The sequence below is a fragment of the Balaenoptera physalus genome (genome assembly GCF_965194825.1).
Source record: "Balaenoptera physalus genome assembly, chromosome: 3".
Classification (NCBI taxonomy): Eukaryota; Metazoa; Chordata; class Mammalia; order Artiodactyla; family Balaenopteridae; genus Balaenoptera; species Balaenoptera physalus.
Genome location: NC_138890.1, coordinates 73,587,620 through 73,595,852, shown reverse-complemented (window position 1 = coordinate 73,595,852; position 8,233 = coordinate 73,587,620).

Below are 8,233 nucleotides of genomic sequence, written 5' to 3'. Positions count from 1 at the left end.
ATGGACACTTAGGTTGCTTCCATGTCCTGGCTGTTTCAGGACTGTTTAGTCTGTTCCATTGATCTATGTGATTGTCCTTTCTCTTTACCTTACTGTCTTGATTACTTACCTCACTATAGGTCTTAGGTACTCTGAGTCTTCCTATTTTTATTTCTTTCAGCTTTTGGGGTGCCATTCCAGCTTCTTTGCTTTTTCCATGTAAGCTTTATAATCAGCTATTTGATTTTCACACAAAACAGTTTGCTGGTATTTTAATTGGGATTATACCAAATCTGAAGAACACTTTTGAGAATTAACTTCTTAACAATATTAACTCTTCCAATCTATGAGCATTGTTTTATAGTTCTCAACATATAAATCTTGCACATATTTTGTTAGATTTATCACAAACTATTTCATATTTTGGTGTTATTGTAAAATGCACCATGTTATTTAAATTTAGTTTCTAATTCTTCATTGCTAGTATATTGGAAACAATTGATTTTCATATACTGCTATTGTCCCCAATGATCTTGCTAAATTCACCCATTAGTTCTAATAGCTGTTTAATAGATTTTCTCATTTTTAATACATGTTATTTGTGAATAGAGACAGTTTTATTTCTTCCTTTCCAATTTAGATGCCTTTTATTTCTTTTTCTTATTGTGCTAGCTGGGACCTCCAGTGAACAGAAATGGTTAAGAGTAGTCATTTTGGCCGTGCTACCAATCTTAAGAGAAAAGCATTGTTTCTCACCATTAAGTATGATGTTAGCTGCAGATCGTTTTGTTTTGTTTTAGATCAATGTTCTTTATCTGGTTGAGGAAGTTTCCTTCAAAGTTTCTGATATTCAGTAAAAAGTAACTACACCCATAAAGGAATAATTCAACTTGAATGAAAACTAAGAAAAATGAGAGACAAGGGAAAAAAACTCAAAAGGACTCGATTATAGCATTAGCAGAGGCATAATTTTTTAAATCTATATATTATATATTTAATGTAAATGAAAGGATTCAGAACTTTGGAGAGAGCTGAAGGTGGTGGATCTGAATTATTTCTTTCCATAAGTTCTTTACCCAGTAGACTTTTGTGCTGTCCTGTTAATATCTCTCTAACGAAAGCAGAGCTAGCCTGATTTACATGGAGGTGAGACAGCCAAAGACTGTTCGAAGGCAGTGTGGAAAAGAGGCAAGAGCAGGACTTAAAACCTTTCAACTCTGACAGATCTCCTCCTACTTCTGGTTGACTTCTACCCCAGGCTGCTCTCTCTATCATATCCTGTCTCCATATACATAATCAACACATATAAATCAATTCACAAACAGACTTCAGTCTCCAAGGGAGAGTCTCAAGATTTTCAGATTTGGTGTGTCATTTAGTTTCTATTTTATTTCCAACCAGAATTGGTTTTGGTGGAAGTAAACAGAGGCCCTTATTAGTTCTTATCTCATTAGTACCCACAATTTCTACACATATGGACTGGAATTATTTTTTGTCTGCTGTCCCTGAAAGACAGTGGGAGATAATGGATATTTTATTTTCACTATGATTCCTCCCCCCCCAATATCTTTCATAATTGCAAATTATTTGCTGAGAATTACTTTTCCATTTGAGATTTCCTTTTCCATTATGAGATTCAGATTGAATATGCATAATTGTAAGAGCTCTGCTATTTGAATGCTTATTTTTTATTTATTTCTACATCCTCGAAAATGAGAAAAAGTCTAGTATTTACTTGTGAGGAAGAGAATAGATGCTACATTTATAAAATTCCAGGAAACTGATATTGCACATGGTATAGCAATATCAATAACATAAAAAATAGAATATAAGACAAAAAGAAATAATAAGGAAAATGGCATACATTTAACCAAATAACAATTCACTAAGTAATCTAGATAATCAATAACCTAACAACCAGATAATTAGTAGTAGAAATAGCAGTTATATCAAGTGTAATATCAAACACAGCATGTATAATATTCTATGTGGATAGATTTTCTACCATTAATATTAGACAAAATGAAATTTAGGGTCTATGGCAGTCAGGGAGTTACGCCTCCCGGATTTCCCTTCGAGAGGACTGGCTGCCAGGTCAAGGGGAGAGATAACTGACTAAGAGCCTGCAGCTGATCTGCATTCTCAGATCCCTCCTGGGATTCTTGCTAAGGCCATGTATACCCTGAACTGCTCCCAGACAATGCATGAGCCTGGTAGAAGTACTAGAGGAGGGCTATTTCTGCCCAGTGTGGGAGTTCTCTAATGGATACCCTGCAGAGCGGCACGTGAAGCTATTTCCTCAGTGACGTCATGCTGATCAGGTAGGATAAGCCCGAGGTGGCTAGTGGACTCGAGGCCAACTGCAGACACAGGAGCCATAGTTCTACCACTATGGCTCTGTATTTCTCAGATGTCTTTACAATTCTTTTGTTACTTTGTAATTTGAGACCCTCTGACTTTATTTCTAATTATCGAGGTAATCTTCCAAGTGGATCATTTGTTTGCTTAGATGACAGTGCCTCTCTTTCTCATTTTTAATGCCTTAACTCCGTGTTAGGACAAGTTCTCTGAGAAGTATATACCTAAAGAAATTAAACATGGAAGAAAGTTATTGAGAGAAATCTTGTGAAGGAATAAAGAAGGGAAAAAATGAATAAGCAGGGAATGCCTTCAGCATATGATGTTGGTCTGTCTCCTCTGTCTTCCCTGGCAGCTTCTTTTGAAGGAAGGTATGAGCAGTATACTTCCTTGGGTATCACAGTCCACCCCTGGACCATGTAGACCTACTCCATGGATGTTGGGAGCATAACAACTCCATCTCCATGGATGTTGGGAGCATAGCAACTCCATGATTACCAGCAGCCTCCTTTCCTGAGAAGAAAACTCAGACGCAGGAGTTAGTGAGACAAACTACAAACTGAAGTCCAGAGTATTTACAGGACATTGTTAACAAAACTTTAAGGGATAGATAATTCTTATCATCAACAAATTATTTCAGTGACTAAAATAAAAGTAAGAAAAATATTACGAGTGCAAATAAGCATTAGGTATTATTGAAAACCTTAAAATAATAGGAGCTTAAACAAGAGAGAACTTACACACACACACACACACACTTTTCATGGCTGACATGCCAGGACAACTTTATGGCATCTTCAAGAATCCAGGTTCTAATCTCAACCACCATTTTCAGTATGTGGGCTTCCATTCTCAAGGTCATGTTATGATTCAGTATGGCGGACAGAGCTCTAGCAATCATGTCCAATGTGCCCGATAGAAGAAGGAAAGCAGAAGAATAAGAGTGCATACCTTCCCTTTTAAGAAAACTTCCTGAAAAATCTCATGCAACACTTCTATTTATATCTCCCCACATAGAGAGCCATCATATAAGACTCCAATGTTGTGCATAATTCCAGGAGAAACATTTTACATAGTAATATGACATTCATACTAAAATTTATTGCATGGTCACAATCTAGATAAAAGTGAACAGGAAATATTCCAGAACATCACAAGATATCTCTTGTCAGAGAAGAAAGGGAAAAATAGAGATTGAGGGAGTTTTTAGGAGGTAAGTAGATGTCTCTGCTGCACTAATCAAATGATTTGCTGAAACTAGTGTAACTTTGATACAAAATCAAAACTGGACAGGACAGTAAAGAAAAGAAAATTACAGAAACATTATGCTGATAGAAATTCATGTAAATAAAATATAAGAAAAGCAAGTCTGTCATGGCATAAAGAACAATAATACAGCTTGACCAAGATTAGTCCCAGGAATTCAACTACTATGAATGAAATGCACCACATTAAGTCACTAAATGAGATGAACCAAGTGATAATTTCAAGGTACACAGAAAAATTTTTGGTAAAAATCAAAACAGATTAATCTTTAAAACATATTTGCAAACTAGGAGCTGGCGGTTGTCAAAAAGTATCTATAAAAAACCTACAATACATATCACACTTAATGGTTAAACTTGAAAAGCATTCTCATTAAAAGACAGACAAAAAGTTATATATGCCAACTGGTACTATTTAACATTTTTATTGAGGTCTAGCCAATGCAGAAAAAAAAAAAAAAAGAGGTATAAGATTTTATTTAAAAAATAATATGATCATTGTGGTTGATAACATTAAATTACATATGAAATCCAAGAAGCTCCAGAGATAAACTGTTAGAACTAAAGTGAAAATTTAGAGTAACTTTGCTGGAATCTAAGATCAACGTTCAAAAATCAAAATCATCCTTTTAATAACCCCTAATAACCTAAATGGGAAAAGAATTTGAAAAAGAATAGATACATGTATTTGTATAACTGAATCACTTTGCTGTACACCTGAAACTAACACAACATTGTTAATCAACTATACTCCAATATAAAATAAATTTTTTAAAAAAATAATAATATTCAAAATTTAAAAATTACTCAATCTAATAATGTGAGAATGAAAAGATACAATTCATAATATCAATAAACATTTTAAGATATAGATAAAGCTAATTAAAAATGCATAATATGCAAAGAAATTATAATTTCTAAAAGACAATTTTTTGAAAGCCTGAATTAATGGTATAATATGCTTATGATAGAAAGCCTTAACATTGAAAGATGAATATTTTTTCCCAAATTCATCTATTAGTTTAACTCATTTTCAAAGAAAATCCACTAATTTCTCTTTTTCGTTAACATGGCAAGCTAATTCCGATGGAAAAGTGAAGGCCAAGAAAAATAAGGTAATTTTGAAAAACAATAAGGAGCAATTTCCCTAGGAGATATCAAGACTTTGCAAAAAATTATAGCATTTATGACTTTCTAGCTGGTAGCACAGACACAAAGACAAATTAGTCAAAGTAGAGGACCCAGAAAGAGAACCACACTGAACGGGAAAGTTATTATTTGAGAGAAGTAGAAAAATGATCACACAGTCATTAAATGGTGATGGGCCAACTGGCTATTCATCTTGAAAAATTAAACAAACTCCTACCTTGCATAATGACAAAAAACATTTAGATAAAGACCTAAATTTGAAATGCAAAACTTTACATCTTTTAAAAGATATGCAAGAGACTATCTTTATGACCTTCGGGTAAGGAAGGCTTAAATATGACTCAAATACCACTTACACAAATGAAGATACTGATAAATTTGACTACATTAAACTATTCTTCAGTGTGATGCTAGAAACAAAGTTAAAGTCAAGTTACATGCTGGGAGAAGACATTTGAAAAATATAGAAATAATAAAAGAATAGTATCCAGAATATATAAAGAATAATTAGAAAAATGAGTAAATATTATGAGAAACAATTCACAGAGTAGGTAACTTGAATCATGCGTATACACCTTTATATACACCTTCAACCTCAGAATATGACTGTGTTTGGAGATAAGGTCTTTAAAGAGATAATTAAGTTACAATAAAATCATTTGGGGGAACTCTAATCCAATATGACTAGTGTTGCTTTAAGAAGAGAAAATCTGGATACAGTCATGTTATCGAGGGAAGACCTATGAAGACACAGAGAGATGACCATCTACAAGCCAAGGAGAGAAGCCTCAGAAGAAACCAGCCCTGCCAAAACCTTGATCTTGGGTTTCCACAACTGTGAGAAGATAAAATTTCTGTTGTTTGAGTTACCCAGTCTGAGGCACTTTATTATGGAAGACCTAGAAATGGATTATACTGTGACAGAAAGAAAGCTCCCCTGAATTTCCAAATGCCCTTGGGAGTAGCATCATGCCCGCTTGAAAACCTCTGCTATGAAGAATTCCTATCCCAACACATATGCACTAGGAAGCATGGACAAGACTTTTATTGCAGCTGTTAAGATGAACAAACTGAACTATATATGTATCACAATGGAGCAGTCAGCCAAACATAGTGTTGAGTGAAGAAAACTAAGTTGCAGCAGCATAATATGTATAGTGTGTTATCATTTATAAAAGCTTCAAACGTGAAAAAAAAATACTGGATATGTGGTAAATTTACAAACACCTGGCAAAAGCACAAAAGCCAAGATAGTGGCCTTACTAACTTCAGAATTTTGCCTACATCTTGGGAGGGTGAGCAAAGAATGAGGGAGGGTATGAGAAGGACTAGAAAGACAACTAAAACTGCCTCTGCAAAGTTGTATTGCCTTCAGAAAAATCTACAGCAAACATGGCAACACTATGATATTTGTTAAATTTGGGTGGTAGGTAAATGTCTGTTAAATTATTCTCTTTAGTTTTCCGAGTGTATTAAATCTTTTTTTAAAAAAGAAAAGAAGGTAATTCTATATTTTATTATTATATTATAAAACAAACCAAATATAGAAAGACAGTTTCCTTCTCATCAAGGAATTCACTTTTAAATTATAGGTAATAGCTGGTAAATTTTAGGAGCTATTTGGAGGACACGGTTTGTTGCATCTCCCTCATTTACTCCTTCCCCTTTGTATGGACTCCAACTAATCCAGCAATTCATGCGCTTGCATTCTCTGCAGCTGTGTGCTAATTCTAGACTAAGTCCCTCAAATTAGCAATGGATAATAATACACTAATTAAAACTGGAACACAAAGCAGTTTTTCCAGAAGCAATGTGAAAAACCTCACTGATTATTATCTGTGTATACTACAACAATTTTAGATGTTCACTACAGAAGCTTAAAAGAAAATATACTAAGATAGACACGCTCAAAGTTGCTTCTTGAGTAGTATTGATTTTACTTCTCAGTTTTGGAATATACACAGATGTCACTATTTCTGGATCTCTCTCCTCTCTCCCCCCAAAGGCCCCAGAACAAATACATCAAAACAACAACAATGACAACACAATAAAATAGTTGATACATTTAGAAAGAACTTTGTTATGTTTGCATTACAAAATCACCTCCTCCGCCTGTTTACTTTTGCTTTGTAAACCTATTTGACATTTGCTTGATCCCAGGTAGGTGAAATAATATGAGCCTCCTTTTTAAAATTAAGTTATTCTAAGTTGCATTATTCCTAAATTATTGAACAGTAAAGATAATTGAGAGGACATTGTACTTCTCAGTCTTAACTTGATGTATAACTCCAAAAGTACCTAAATATTTAGAACTATTTAGGGCTTATATCTGCAGTAAACCAATATAAAATGATACATAATTTAGCAATATAAATGTTATAATTAGCTATCGAATTGTTATAACACAACAGACTTAAAAATAATTAGAATGAACAGTTTATGCCAGAGATTATGTTACATGGAAAGGTTTCCAGAATCACTGAACTACACATCAAGAAACGTGTTGATGGGGAAGGACTTCCCTGGTGGTCCAGTAGTAAAGAATCTACCTTCCAATGCAGGGGACGCGGGTTCCATCCCTAGTCAGGGAACTAAGATCCCACGTGCCGCATGGCAACTAAGCCCTCGCACCACAACTACTGAGCTCACGTGCTGCAAACTACAGAGCCCACGCACTACAACTAGACAGAAGCCCACACAGCACCACGAAGAGCCTGGGTGCAACAACAAAAAGATGCCACTTGCCTCAACGAAGATCCTGCGTGCTGCAACTAAGATCCGACGTAGCCAAAAATAAATAAAATATATAAATAATAAATAAATCTTAAAAAAAAGAAACCTATTGGTGTATTCCCTGTCTGCATTTAAATCGATCAGTATGTAAAACTATTCTCTGAGCTTGAAAATCTCTGTAAGATAAAAATATTAATATGCCATTTCCACTATTCTTATTTTCTGTTTGAAAGCAGTTTAGAAAACTCTGACTCCATTCACTGTAAAACAATATACTGAGACTGTTTATCCTAGAAATAAAGAAGAGGAGAATAAGGGGTGGAGAGGAGTGGGGAGGGGAGGGAGGAGGTATGAAGGACGAAGAAGCTATTGAAGTAGTCTGGGTAAAAGAACACAGCAGTTGGCACCACAGTCTTAGTAGTGGAGAAAAGAGAAGTGAACAGAGGGATAGAAACAGAGGGATATTGGAGGCAGAATAAATACATGTGTTTTACTGATGTTTATTTGTGTGTGTTGGGAGGGCATGAAGAAAAGAAATGGAGAAGTCTAAGATTAGTCTGAGATTTTTGCCTTGAGTAAGCGAGTGGATAGTGATGTGATGTACTGATGGGAAGGATGAGGAAAGAAAAGTTCTAGAAGACTGTAGATAAAGAGTTCTGTTTTGGCCACACTCATCTGAGATATGTTTAAAGCATTCAGGTAGCAAAGTCAACTAAGCAGTTGGATATATGCATGTGGAGTTAGGGACA